We start from the raw sequence: 15,714 nt of genomic DNA, 5'->3' as shown, positions 1-15,714 counted from the left end.
TGCAAAGTACTGTACCTTTTTGGTCCAAAAGAAATTTGCCAGCTCAAAGAAGAGGAGGAACTTGCTCCCCAAAGAACAGAAAGACTGAGGGTTCCTCAAAAGGACTTCTGTTCTCCAGTACAGAAAACCTCCATTAAGATAGATTAAACTTTGAAAACAAAAACTGGGATCTATCATCACTCTCCTCAAAAGCCAAAGACTTCCAGAGACCCCAAATATCATTTTAATAAGGACCAACAAGCTCATAGACTTTCCAGGACAGGCAACTCAGTCTTACAGGAATAGCTTCTACTCTATCATTTCATGCATTAACCAGGTATCTGTAAGCAGTATATAAAAAGAGGGAATAGTTTTAAGAGTTAAAATTAATAGCACTGGCTATAATTGCAAATTTCACAAATTCAGGAAACACACTGTGGTTAAGCTAAAAATAACTGGGACAGAGAATCTTTGAAGGCCTTGTGCAACCGGCCAGACACTCACTGGGGCCTCAGAGACTGCTTTCCTTATTTTTCCTGAGGGAAGAGTGACGGGTAAGACATGCTTGGCCAGAGAAGAGAGAACAGAGCTAAAAGTAGGTTCACTTGGGAGCTTAATGTTACTTACAAAAGCACAACTGCCCTTATCATTCCACTTTGGTTTGCCCATTTTAAGTAGCACCACCTCCAATAAGTTTTTCCCGTTCATGCAATACACGTTTTCTCCAGTACCCCTGCTGCCTTGCTTTCTAATTTGGTGTGGCTTTTGGAAGGAGTCCCACACCAGTATCCCCACACCAGTAGACCAGAATCACTAACTCTTTGGCGAAGGAATTTTCTCCCATGCTTGCAGAAGCCTGAAGGAGACATTAAGTCCTAGGAGTTTTATAGAGGGTGGGTTTTATCCTTAGGAGGTTCACTTCCCTCCCCACCTCCAACACCGGGAACTAGCTACCCTGACAGGCCTGCAGGAATTACCTTATAAAATCATAGGATGTGCCTCATAAAACCAGTGAGCCTAGGGAGGCTGAGGCCTAAAAACAAGTCCACGTGGCTTGGAGGTCCCAAAAAGCTCCTAGATCTGGGGTTACCATGGCCACAAGTCAAGTCCTCAGTTATGTCAGGAGGCCCACTCTGACACAGGCCGTGATTCCCGCCAGAGACTGAGAGGTTAAGAGCTTCTCCTTCAAGTTTTCCAAGTGCACTTTGAGAAGGAAAAAAAAAAAAAAAGATTAAGGGAGTATCTGAAATTCTATCTGGGCCAGAAACATCATTGCTCTAAACTTGGCAAATTTCAAGCAATGAGTAATCAAAAGATATCCCAAAGCAAGGAAAGTGCTATCCTCAAGAGACAGTACCCAAAATGGCATACCTGGTCAATTCTTACCAAACATACTTTCTCCCTGAACTCTGCCCTCACCAACAAAAACACAAAGTTCCTTACCACAGTGACTAAAACAGCATTTGTCGTAAACATTGCTTAATTATCTAGGCAAAGATTAATCTTTAAAAAAGGAATCTCGATTAGAAAGTTATGAAGCTATAAATAAACTGGTATTAAGGAAAATACTACAATCCTGGTAGTATTTTGTACTAGCAATTTTAAATTACACAAGCACAAAGAATTAACCATAAACATATGGAAAAACCAACCTACCAATTCCTCTTCCTTCACAATATTATTACTTTGGAAGAGGAAAAAAAAAGAGACTTTTCTAAGACCAACTATACGTGGTGAACTTACAGGTTACGGCAAATCACTTCATCTGGTACAACTTGCTCCTCTCCTCTCCAATACTTTCACCTTCATGGCACCAGGAAAACCCTCTTTCAGGAAAATCCTATCTTTAGATTCTGTACTTCCTTCCCTCCCCTGACCCACCTTCAGTTTGAATCACATTCTCACTTGTTCAAAGGGCACTGTGCACATTCAACTCAACTCACTCCACGTATGCTCCGTCTCCTAAACCGACTGTGTGCTGCTTTAGGCAGGACCAGGTTTTCAAAAAATTTCTTTTGCATATGCCTTCCTTCCCTTGCACATGCCAACTCCTACAGAGCTTTCCAAGAAGTATTCAGTAAATACCAATTGACCTGAGAAAGAGAAACAACGTGCACCTATGCACCAGCTCCAACCCACCAGAAGAAGGGTTAGCAGCAGCTGGGTACCAGGCAAGAATCCTACACCTCACCTCCAAGATCACCTTTGCCAGCACCTATTACCGAAACAACATGCTAAGGTAACACTGCGACATCCCAGGATCCTGTGTCCACCCATCCAGCCCTCTAGTATTTCCTCCCCTTCTGTCCTCCGAAAGTACAGGCCAAAAGGCAACGGAAAGAAAGAGAGGCACCAGCACTGTACTTGGATAATACCAGAGACTTACCTCCAGCCTACAAGTTTACGTTAAAATGAGTCCCCCCACACCCCAGAAAACACCACTGTAACAGGCCCTAGTTTTCTAATACATCCTAAATGAGCAACTGTTTTACCCACAAATGGAAAGCTACCTCCCCAAAAGTCAAATCAGTCTGACTGCCAAAGATTGAAAAAAATGTAATGGCAATTCTGTTATATAATCTGCCACTTCTCATCTAAGCCCACAGAGAGAGCAGCAGTAATAATTAAATTTACATCCTTAGATGTCCTTAAGTGTCAAAATAAATTCCTAAAAACTGCAGGTAATAGCACCTGAACAATTCAACACAGTGCCCAAGTGATCACAGGATTTTCCTGAGTCTAAAGTGAGCACCCCCTGACATTTCTCAGCAGGACTTGGACCTATCATTATGAAATCACTTGGTAAACCTGTATTTATCATTTTTTAAAAATCTGTGTTTCAATTTCCCTTTAATTACCATTGACAGCCTCTCAAGGGACACTGAGAGGCTCTGATAGAGCTGTCTCCACTGGTGGAACCTAGCTGTAAGCGACATTGACGGGCCTTCACCATCTCTTTACAAGAACCAATTGCACTAATTTCACAACTTAGCTTTAACTCCCTCCTGAAAGGAGGGTAGACAGACAAGAGAGAGAAAGCAAGCAGCTCTAAACATTATGAATAAAAACATCCTCTCCTCGGAATGATGCAGCCATCCTTTCAGTTATTGCAGAGTCGGGTTCAGAAAACAAAGCAACCCCTAAAAACACTATTTACGTCCAAGTTCCTCAATGGAAGGAGGGTGTGTGGCAACTATTTAAAACCTCATCTGTATAGGAACGCTAAACCTTGTCATGGGAATTAACCTAAAAGAAAAAGCAGGGGAAAATTTAATAGCATCCGCTGCTGAGGGAGAGGCCATGCAAATTAGAACATCATTTGCTCTACACCGAAATTTTATTTACAAAGAAAACATGTTTTGGACAAATGTCCCTCAGTTTAATTTTTTCTACTAATAGTACTTGGTTTATTTAAAAGGTATTCTGATGGGTTTTCTGAGGTAACCACCTTCTACCTTAAATTCTTGGCCTTCCCAGGTCTCCCCCATTAGAAATGAACTGAAACTCCAATGTTCATAGCAGCATTATCCACAATAGCTAAATCGTGGAAGGAACCAAGATGCCCTTCAACAGATGACTGGATTAAGAAGCTGTGGTCCATATATACAATGGAATATTACTCAGCTATCAGAAAGAACGAGTTCTCAACATTTGCTGCAACATGGATGGCACTGGAGGAGATAATGCTAAGTGAAATAAGTCAAGCAGAGAAAGACAATTATCATATGATTTCTCTCATCTATGGAACATAAGAACTAGGAAGATCGGTAGGGGAAGAAAGGGATTAAGAAAGGGGGGTAATCAGAAGGGGGAGTGAAGCATGGGAGACTCTGGACTCTGAGAAACAAACTGAGGGCTTCAGAGGGGAGGGGGTGGGGGAATGGGATAGGCTGGTGATGGGTAGTAAGGAGGGCACGTATTGCATGGTGCACTGGGTGTTATACGCAACTAATGAATCATCAAACCTTGCATCAAAAACCAGGGATGTACTGTATGGTGACTAACATAATGTAATAAAAAAAATTAAAAAAAAAAAAATGAACTGAAAGGGGCCAGTGGATGTTTAGCTTCGGGTTCAAATGATTTGCCCCCACATGTGAAGGAGTCTTAGGGATCCCTGAAGGTGTCCTTCAGGGACACCTGAGTGGTTAGAGTTCCCTCTCCCCTGGCTCACCTGGGCCCTGACAAAGCCTGGCAGGGCAGGGCCCGGATCACCCCATGTGCCGATGTTGAGAAATAACACCAATAATTCCTTGTGCCACTGGCATCTACCTCCAGAAGCTATTATATTGCCCCCAACACTATAGGGAAAAGAGGTTTGCCCCAGTATCCCATTCATTCTGGGGGTTAATTATGCTTTTGTAGGCTAATCTAGAAACCCAATTGCCCTTTAAAACCACATCTCTATGGAACTTCACAGTCCAAGTTCCAAACAATGGACTTGCAAGCAAACTTATAAAACAACCCTGATCGCTAAGGCTAATAACTTAGGCTAGAGATATTAGCCTCTGTTCTTAAAAAAAAAAAAAAATTAAGTGCAAGTCAGCACATTGGTTTAAAAAAAAAAAAAATCTCCTTATTCTGATTTAACTTCCTTAGCAAACTTTAGTTCACTCCAAGGGCTGGGGAGCTGGGAGCTAGAACAGTGCGGGAGAGCCCTGGCCGCCTGGGAGAGTGGACACCATAAATATCTTTCAAATCAAAGAATTTTTTTAAATCAGAAGTTGTTGGTCTAGGACATGGGAATGAAGACTTGTGATGTGCCATGAGGCCCAAAGACATTAATTCTGGGCAGCAAGAAAATTTCAAACCCAAGTCTTTTCTGTCTAGAGCCTAGGGTAAAAAAAGCAGATTTTGCCACTGATGGAAGGATTTGCATACGGCTCTAATGGGAAAGACCCAATTCTGCAGTCAGAGTCTCCAAGAGCTAATACCAAAAAACCATCCTTTATAATTTCACCTAGAACAATCATTTCTCTTTTTTTTTTTTTAATTATTTACTTAATAGAAAGAGAGAGAAAGAGAGGGAGGACACTAGCACAGGGAGAGGCAGAGGGAGAGAGAGAGAGAATCCCAGGCAGACTCCCTGCTGAGCACAGAGCCCGAAGTGGGGCTTAATCCCACAATCCTGAGATCATGACCAGAGCTGAAATCAAGAGCTGGACACATAACCGAATGAGTCACTGAGATGCCCCCGGAACAATCACTTCATACATATAGCATACAGTATGCTATATACAACATATACAACAGTATGCTATAGCATCAAACGAAATACGAACTGACCTTGGTATCCAGATTGGGAGTTAAGAGACAGTACCCTCACTTTCTTCTGATGACTAACAGAAACATACAAGTAATTATAAAGGATGAATAAAAATGGACATGAAAGGTTTTTTTTCCTGTATGTTTAAGTCAGCATAATCCGAGAGGAAGAATCTATGAGTAAACGTCTTTGTGAGAATTCCTTTCAAGACTATGTGCCTATCCACAAATCAGAAAACACAGCGACCAAGTTTGTCAAAAGAAAAAATGTGTATAAATAGTTCTAGAACAAATTATATGCTGATGACAATTTTGAAATTCCAATATTTCTATAGCAAGAGGGAAACAAAAAACTGGAGCTGAAAGGACCTCTTATTTCAACACATGTGAAAATCACAGAGGCTGTAACCCACGTAGTAAGACGCCAAGCCAGAGTTCAAGCCTCTCAACCCCTCAGCCAATACTCAGCCACTACTATAAAATTACCAGAATTCCTGCAACCCATTTCCACCAACAGCAGCATTTTCCTAAGCATCAGTGAGTACAGCCCAGTATCACTGTTAATGTGTTAAAAGGTTAGATATTAATATTTCATCAGAAATTAAAGTAATTCATTTAAACATGTGGCCAATAATGGCTTACTGCTACAAGTGTGATCGTAATGAATAACCGAAAATTCTCCTAGCAGAATTCAGTTTCCCAAAGCCAACCAGAAAATAAAAATTGGTTTAGAGTTTAAAACCTTCATTTGTAGAAACTCACTCAGCCCATTAACTGAGGACCTAAAACTCAGGATCATAGCTTTTAAATCTTAGCTCTGACCTTAAGTTCTACAGACAGACGCCTCAGTCAAACTCTTCATGCCAAAGGCACAAAGACCTATCTGCTAAGTGGTCTTTCCACTAATGATTATTCCTTTATTCTTGTCACACCACCTAAGGTACTGTGCTAGGTTCCTGAATACAGAGAGGGCAAAGAGGCCGGGACCTTAAGGAATGCAGAGTGTATAATGTGGAGAAGGTCACTTAGCTACAGCTACAGCATGGTGGTGTGGACCCAGTGAATTACTAAATTTTAAAAGACTCTGGTAAAAGTGCAATGAATAAATGCATGTAAAACCCTCAGAATGATGTCTTGACACACAAAATGCCTCAAATGCAATTTTGTGCATTACTGTCCACTGTACACCATGCATTGTTCCTGTGGCAGGGATGTGACTTGATAGGACACTGTTCTCACTCAGAGGAGCTCACGATCCAGTAGGGGAGAGAGAGTGATTACCAACTATACTGTAGAACAACTGCACAAAATGGGAATGAGAAAACAAATGAAGTATCATAAAAGGCAAACTGTGAATTCCTGCACGATTATTAAGAATACAGACAAGAGCTGGCCTAACCCAGGAACAAGAGATGCAGCGCAACCCTCAGAAAAAGAACTTCTCCCGCCACCTTCACCTTTGTAATTCAAGTATAGTTGAGACACATGTTACATTAGTCTCAGGTGTACAACATAGTGAGCCATCTTCAACTTTAAAGTTAAAAAAAAATACTTTCATCAACAGTGCATGCACTTTTATCCTCACACTCTACCTCCTCTTACATACTTTTACATCTTCGATAGTTTTCAAAGATGACTGATGCCCAAAATGAGAGACCTAAAGCACGATGAGATGTCAAACCATTACCCAAAAGAAAAAAAAAAAAAAAAAGTACCTTGTTCACAGAACAGTAAAGGCAGGAAAACCACACCAGGGCATTACGGGGAAAAATGGAAAACAAGAAAGTGAGAACAAAAAGGGCTTTTAAGTTTTTGGTGAATCATACAATTCCATAACCAAAAATGGTTTTTCCCCCCCAAACATTCTATTCAACTGAAGATTTACTACAATCTTCCAACTAACCTGGTTTGTTGTGTTCTTCTTAAAATTCCACAGCCACACTTCAGAAGGGGAAGAAAGAAAAAATGCCAAAATGTCAAGTTGCTTCTCTAAAGGTATAACTCCTCCCAGCTGGTCTTATTCCCTAATTTTAAAACTGTTAACCTCAGCTTGCTCCAGGTGGAAATGTTCTAATTTCAACAGTGTAACTCCCAAAAATAAAACTGATGTTGACTTGTTAATAAGATTGAGAGTTCCAAGTTGTAATTTCCATTTTATCTCTTATTCAAATAGCGATTTTGCACCATGTCTAAAAGCCATCCATCACCGCAGATTAAAACTAGTCCTAAAAGGTTAGAACCATTCTGACCCTATTTGTCTTCCCACCCAGCAGTCAACAGCTTATGAGGGTAACTTAGCCAACGTCCATAGAACAAAACACCAAGAAATTTCAAAGACATTAAGTGGTACATTAAGTAAAATTTACAAAAGGAGTATTTCAAACAACAGTTACGTAAGTTAAAGGGCCAAAATGCAGAGCAAGAAGAAGGCAGTCTTTCCTTATTTGACAAGCCATTTGCCTCTTCTTCTCTGTAGCTTTCTGACGCTCACACAACACTCAATCTTTAAACTAAAGCCACACCAACTTAACCCCGAGCTTCTACTCACTAGTCACAAGAGGGCCACAAAAATGAAAGGACAGCCTTTTCTTGCGTCTTCCTGATAGGTACTCTACTCATGCAAGAGGAGCGTGAGTGAAGTTCTCTTTTAGTCAAACTTTTCAATGGTGACCTCTCTCCAGACAAACATCTCGGGCTGCCCTTCTGTCTGGAGCAACTCTCCCCTCCTCCTCTTGGCTACACCTGAGGGAGAATCCCCACAGCTGCCCTTTTAAAACAAGCCTGAGGTAATGATGACTTCAAGTAAGCCTCAAACCGTATCAATTAAGCTTCAGATAATTTCAACTAAGCACCCCAGCTAAAACTAAGGGAGTAACAAAGCAGATTTTCTTAGTTTATGTTACGTATGTAGGAGCTAGACACGCTCCTAAGAGAAACAATTTATTCATAAAAAAAGCTGTTTGTGAAAATAATCCTTTAACCTTTATACACAAAATAGATTTCATCACCACTGCCTCCCATTTCAAAACCTTAAGGTAGTTTAGGGAGCAATGATTACCCTAAGAATCAATTTTAAATTTGTAACTTCTGTGATTGAAGTCTCAATGGCACGTACAGTGATGTAAGATTTTAACCAATTCTAACCCAATTTTATTTCTCTTCCACTGATGATGCACTGGGGCCCTTCCTACACTGCAAAACATATACCCATCACTGCCTAAAGAAATGCCTAAAAACAAACATTAACACCAGAAGCCAGAGATATGATGGTATTATTTTTTTAAAACAAGCATAGAAAGGCACAAAATCATTAGGCAGGACTGAACTACATACCTACCTTCTCGGCTTATCAAAAAAGGAACTGACCAAGTTCTAAGCGGTCAAAAGACCCACATCTGATGTGAGTTTATTAATGTGCATTCCACTATCCATACTAAATAAGGTGCACCTGTGAGCTTGCCAGCCACTGAAAATACCACTCAATTACAAAGTCAAGAATAATAAAATTAAATTTTCATTTTCCACATGATAGCCTATGAAATTAGTTAAGAAAAGAAAGCCAATTTGTCAGTATTTCCATTCTCTCTCCCACATCCCTACCTCCCCCCAGCCCCCAATATCAGTACAAACCATTTGGGCTGAAAGGTTCAGTGGAAGTAAGTACCATAATCAAAATTATATCGACTGTGTCCAAGAAAGGAATTGATGGGCTGGCAAAAGAGTACAAGCTTAGGGTACAAATTCACAGGCTGTCTCACAGACACATGTGAGACAGTTATGAAGTCAAATCATTAAATAAGCAGTGAATGCTCTTCATTAAGAGAAGTGCGAGGGTCCACCCGAAACTGCACACAAGTTCTATACATTGAAGTGTGACTTTACTGTATGTGTGCCGCTGACCACGGTCCTGAACCAACATTTCACCTTCAGGGGAAGGGTTTTCTCTCCTATCCTTCCCAGGGATTATGAACAAGATGAGAGTGTGCTGAGACAGAAGGGCATAGAGAGGGAGAGACAAATACAGAGAAGCTGCTGAGGATAAGACTTATGCTGAATCTTACGTTACGCTTTAACCGAGTAAGAACAGTAAGAACAGTACCAGATTAAAAAAAAAAAAAAAATCAGACAAAATATTGGAAACATACAAGAACAAGAATCCTGAACTGAACAATGCAGTTATATAACTAGCGGCCTGAAAAAGCACATAGGGCAGTGCATGAGGTTGGTGAGAGGGAAACAAACTGCAGTCCCTGCAGCAGCTTTTGAGTTTTACAGTAAGAGCTCCTAGATTATTTTTATTTTTGCCTTAAAGGTTGACATGTTTACAGTGCCCCCAAAGAGACAAAACAAAATGGAGGGGGGCGCAATTTACATACATGAATTCTTGTACTTTTAAAAGTACTATCACACTTCTGACAGATTTCCTCTCTGTGAAACCGGGGTGGCCCCTCAAACACCTGCGTAGTCCCACCTCACCCTAATGCTTTTATGAGCCAACGCTGGCTATCAGAAAATCATTTGATGTGTCCTGTTACTCCCTTCTCAGCCTCCAAATCATTACATACGATGTTTAAGCTCATGGTCATCTCACCAGCCTCTCCACATGGTTGACGTGCTGCCTTCTGACTAAATCCCTGGGCACAGCTAGTAATTTACATGTGGCTAGAGTCTTTTAGGATATTATTTAATAAATGATCACTAAGAGCAGGTTCCATGAGTAAAAGAGAGATGTTATCTTAATAGAAGGGTTAATGAACCATACACCACATTATAAGAAATGCTCTATGAAATGAAAAGTGATAACTATGTTACATATCTACCTACTCATTAATGAAAGGGCCTGTGAGGACTACCAACAGAACAGGCTGGCAGCATAATCCATCAGGGAAGGGACCTCTAGGCTTCTAATTATTCCTGGCTATGGCATGGACATTGTGCATAAGCCAGCTCTTCCATACTTAGTAGTAATAAGAAATACCACTATGGAATGCATACTGTGTGCCAGGCATCATGCTGGGTACTCTATAAAACACCTCTTAATCCTCACGACCCTCTGAAATAAACATTGTCATACCCACTTTACAGAGGAGAAAACAGTCTCAGCATTAATAACCTTTCCAAAGTCACACAACCCATAAGTGGCTGAACTAGTGTCATTAGTCTATACCCTCAGGCACTACTGACCCTGACCCTAGAGCAGAGAAAAACTGGCTGCTAGCCCTGACAGGATGAAGGAGAGGAGCGCAAGCCCTTTCCAGACAACACTACAGATTGTGATAACGTGATTATAAATGGCATGGGGTTTCTTCCATCCAAAAAGTCTAGTCATCTTTTCTAAGATATAAATGTGCATGTATGCACACATACACATACACCACACTGTTTTCTCCAATGCCAGGCCACCTTGTTATGGATCCTCCTCATTGTGAGAAATTTTCTTTTTTTTTTTTTAAGACTTTATTTATTTATTTGACAGAGAGAGAGAGCGAGCACAAGCAGGGGGAGCGACAAGCAGAGGGAGACGAAGTTTTCCCACTGAGCAAGGAGCCCGATGCAGAACTTGATCCCAGGACTCTGGGATCATGATCTGAGCCAAAGGCAGACGCTTAACTGACTGAGACACCCAGGCGTCCTGTGAGAAATATTTCTAACAAGCTCTTTCTACAGTTTATCATGTTTGCACCCCGCATTATAGTTCTTCCATGCCCTTCCTCAAAGGGATAAACTGAGAAACAACTGGATTCATTCACACATTGTATCCAATAAGTCTGAGGAAATACATAGCTTTGTCACTGACTGTAAAACACTGGCAAAATATAAATATTGACTTTTCCCTAGAATACCTCAGACCAGAGGTGGAAAGGGCAAATTCCTGAGTTTTCTGATGCTGACCCTTCATTCTCTAGAAAAATACAAGCAAACAAGCTAGACCCTCATAATGTGTATTGGCTCACAAACACCACACTTCCCATCAACAGGGAAGCTCATGCAATCTCAGGGCAATTTCACCTTGTATTCACCTTGGGTACATGTTTTCCTGCAATTTACTGTGGAAATGAATGACTGCAAGGCCCTCTTCTCAGTCACCATTCCCATTAATAAAGTTTTTCCTCCAAGAAAATAATAGGCTTAAGGCAACATCACTGTGAAAAGGAGCATTAATATTCACTCTATGATAATCTCTTGAAGAAAGGTAAGTTCTTTTTCTACGATATTTCCCATGTGTTTACCTGGAGAACTACCAGGAATGAGCCCCCTGTTCCATGTACACACCGTTTATTAAGACACCGTCTTCTAGACCATCAGCTCCAGCCCTGGAACATTTAAACAGGCTACACAAGCCATTCCCAACAGCTGGGCTTCATGCTTACCACCTTCCCAAGACACAAATCTTATCATACTACTTTCTTAATTCAATCCTTCAATGACTCCCAGTACCCTTGGAATGAAGTCCCAAAGGTTCCGGACGCCCTACAGCATCCCTCTGAAGCATCATCTGATGCTATGCTCCCTCCTGCATGCCAAACAACCTACAGACCCACCATACTCTCTCCTGCTTCACGGCCTCCTGCTCTCTGCACTGCTCTGACCCCTTCCCTCCTCCCAGCTATTTCCCCACTCATCCGTGAGGTCTCAGCTCAAATATCACCTCCTCAGTGAGGAACTTCTCACCTTCCAGACTAGATGAGTTACACGATACAGACACACTCCCTCACAGTCTGCTCCTCTGTACCCATTTACCACCTTTGAAACCAACTAGTAATCGTATGTTTAGGGACTATCTCCCCCAACTACACTAGAAGCTTCGTGAGATCCAAGCTATCTCTGTCTCATCCACTCTCAGGCCCTTAACACTGAGGCCGATGCTTCAGAAGAGTCTCATGCAATATATATTATCTGACTGATTCTCTGAGCTTGTGGCTTTCTTACTGAAACAGTGAGCCAAAAAAGGAGACTAAATAATAAATGCGCCAAGATTTATGCACTACTTTTGTTCAAATTATGTCGCTGCTGTGATTAATAAAATACAAACTCAAGGAAAGCTTTACTGAGGGGAGCCTGGGTGCCTCAGTCGGTTAAGCAGCTGCTTCAGCTCAGGTGTGAGCTCGGGGTCCTGGGACAGAGCCCTGAGTCAGGCTCCGCGCTCAGCAGGGAGTCTGCTTCTCCCTCTCCCTCTGCCCCCACTCTACCCGAACCATGCTCACTCAGATGTGGGAGCACGCTTTCTCTCTCTCTCAAATAAAATTTTAAAAAGAGAGAGAGAGAGAAGAAAAGCTTTACTGAATCCATGGTTGTTTTTGCTATTTTCTTAACCAATCAACACCAGAAATTCACCTGCTGCATCACTATCACATGCAGGAATTCCACACACACCCCAAGTATTGCTAAACGCAGTACTCAAAATCAAACACTACTTAATAGAACAGTTCAAAGACATCCCATAACCATGCTTATTGTAACATAGGAAACTATTTCCCAACATATGTCAACAAAACAAATCCTTTAGTGTCATAGAGTATAAATGAGCCGCTTTTGTATCAAGTTGAAAATCCTTTCAACCACTAAGCGTTTTTTTCAGCCATTCTAAGAATCCTTCAAAGTTTCAAGTTCTAATATACACAGTGAAAAGCAGACTTAATACACAAGTCCCTTCAAAGGTATTTTGAATAGAACCTCAGTGATTTGGCTTTGTTCAAAATTTACCTGGATCTTGGGGCGGGCGCCACGGTGGCTGAGTCAGTCGAGTGTTGGACTCTTGATTTCAGCTCAGGTCATGATCCCAGGGTTGTGAGATTCAGCCCTGCATCAGACTCCGTGATGGGCGTGGAGCCTGCTTGAGAGTCTCTCCCTGTCCCTCTGCCCCGTCCCTGCCCCTTCTCCCATTCTCTTTAAAACAAAACGAAACAAAAACCTGGATCCATGGGATATTTTTGATAAGAGATCTGGAGGTCTGAGCATAACTCACAATAGGCAGAAACAAATGAATATACAGTCACCCTTCAATCAAATGCACAACTATTTTCAAAGATGTCATTTTTTTCCTTATTCATTCAACATATATTCACTGCGTCCCTACTAATGTATTAGAGGTACAGTGCTAGGCACACAGAACAAAATCCCTGCCCTCGAAGAGTTCAGTGAAAGCAAACAGCACCTGAGTATTTCACTAATGTCATCACCAGTTGCTCTGGGAAAGGACAGGGCAAAGTGCCTAGAAGTCTATTGAGAAATGTGATCAGAGGAACAGTCCTCCAATCTAGATCACTGTAGATTAATAGAACCCACAACCCCTCAAAACCCACAGACTCCAAATGCACAGACTTAAGAAAGCAGCAGAGGGAGTCAGATGCAGTTTATTAAACCAAATGACATGCATCATCTCTAACTCTCCAGTGTTCCACTTTCAGAACAAAGGAACTACAGTCATTGCCTTGCTAAACCATTGTTTTTAAGCACCAAAAGCACAAAGGACTGATTTAAGTCTATGAGACTCAGTAAGTTCACACACATGCTGATAGTAAGATAAAATACAAAGTACTACAAGATACTACAAGACACTACTAGATATATTCAAATCAGCTTTAACAAGGTTGCCAAAAAAATTAACACCGCAATTACACACTACATACTTGAATTTTGCTGTTTTTTAACAAGTGATGCAGTAAGTTACTGTAAAAAGAAAAAACACACTTTGGAAAGCAATGACTCTCCCAAGCTAGACATAACAGTTTCAAAATCTAAACGAATCTTTTCCCATCTTATGGGCTGCACTTAAGCCTTTTAATGCTTTTTACTCAGGGCCTTGCTGTATTAATAATAACATTACACTAACTTTGCCCTGCCATATTACAACCTGATACAAATAAAATGCTTCCCAGCTTATGTTAATAAAAGGAGAATAACCTGAACACACACATAGTCTCAGGTTCTCTCAAAGCAACAGGTTATTTAGGCATAAATAAAAATAACAAGGCAGCCCAAGTTCATACTTCCATTTCACAAAACTTTCATCACAAATTAACTTGGAGAATTAATATTTACTTAGTACGTAATGCTATATGTTAGATACTGTACTAGAAGTAAATTAAATGGCATGTGTAAAACGCCTAACTCTATTACTATCATTCCCATTTAACGGTGCCAAAACCAGGGCTTACATGAGTGGAATGGTCCACAATCCCACATCTAGTTAATGTGGCAGTGCTGGGACGCAAACCCAGGTCTTCCCACTAACTTAGTGTTTGTAACATGACTGAACCCTCTGGAACAGTATTTATAGCTATGTTCATTTTCTTAGGAGCAGGTGGAGAGCTTACATTAGATTCTCAAAGAAGCCCACAATCCCTGCAAAAGTTTAAAAAACATCATTGCACCATACAATCACCTGTGGGGGAAAAAACAAAATGAAAAAGAAAACGCACACTGGACTTCAAGGCCTTTCATCAAGACTATCACTTCTGTACTCCTGAGGAGGTAAAAACTCCACAGTTACAGTAGGCACTTTAAAATCCTCAGAGCAAGTCAAGATTTCCACTCCTGGATAATTTCCAGCAACCCCTGCCACAGAGTAAGTTACACAATAAATTGCAATACTGTATCAGTTTACATCCAATTCTGAGGTTTCACAAATACTGACCAATGTTATTTAGTCATTCCACTTTCGAAAATATGTTTCCATCAACCAATCCTCACTGCATTGCCTGTGAAATAAGCTATCATTATATTCACTTCCGAGAAAGTCAAACACTGTCACCCTAAGGCCAGGTTTAGGGTGTTCCAGAATTAGGATCCAAAGTGGAAGTTCCCTACTTCCCCCACCCCAAGATATGCAAGACCATGTCATTTACCCCAGAGCACCCTCTCCTAGCTACACAGAAAAGAGTGGGCATCTTTTCTACTAATGAAAACACTGAATGAGAATTGAGTAGTAAATTAGTGAGGGCATACCCCCAGCTGCCCAATGGCAAGTCTGCTCATCTTTAAAGTTGAGGCAGGTATCACAGGGTAAACACCTGGCACATACTCGGCATCTTCAAAACAGGACACAACCATTGAGGGACCCTGACAGCTCTGTGGTAGTTGTGGCACTCAGCTTAACTCCTGCCATCCTGTCCCTAAAATCAATCTGAACGATCAATGCATCCTAAATTCCTGATCAACTTTACCTTGAAGTTAACTGGTTCAAACCCATCATTGTACAGATAAAACTGAACGTCAGAGGAATGCAACAACTGACCAAAGGCCTCACAACTCAGGAGCAGCGACAGTTCTAGAACGCAGGTCTCCAGACACCTATCCAGGATCCTTACAATCCTCCTGGGCTTTGGGAAATCAGTCAGGGTTACTGCCAGAAGGTTGGCCATTGACCTGACAGGGAGGACTTTACTCCTCCACCTGGTGCCAGATCCACTCTTTGCCTTCAGACTGAGGTCCCAGGGGGCCAATGTCAGGACACTGACCTCAACTTGC

The 15,714-nt window shown here is 41.3% G+C and overlaps 1 protein-coding gene across 5 annotated transcripts in view; it reads right to left on the bottom strand.

The window, feature by feature from the left end:
- The window catches only part of MAST4 (microtubule associated serine/threonine kinase family member 4), a 535,574-nt gene that overhangs the window by 518,121 nt on the left and 1,739 nt on the right, over nucleotides 1-15,714 (bottom strand). Inside the window, exon 1 of one of the 5 annotated variants that reach the window (XM_057307025.1) lies at nucleotides 12,949-14,675. The exons of the other annotated variants lie outside the window; for them this stretch is intronic. The gene's annotated coding sequence lies outside the window, so the exon portion shown is untranslated. Of the gene's footprint in view, nucleotides 1-12,948; nucleotides 14,676-15,714 lie in introns of those variants that run through there. 5 annotated transcript variants of the gene reach the window in all.

This window comes from Ursus arctos, unplaced genomic scaffold (genome assembly GCF_023065955.2).
Source record: "Ursus arctos isolate Adak ecotype North America unplaced genomic scaffold, UrsArc2.0 scaffold_5, whole genome shotgun sequence".
NCBI lineage: Eukaryota > Metazoa > Chordata > Mammalia > Carnivora > Ursidae > Ursus > Ursus arctos.
Note: the sequence above shows the minus strand (reverse complement) of the source record. Positions and strands in the feature narration are given on the sequence as shown.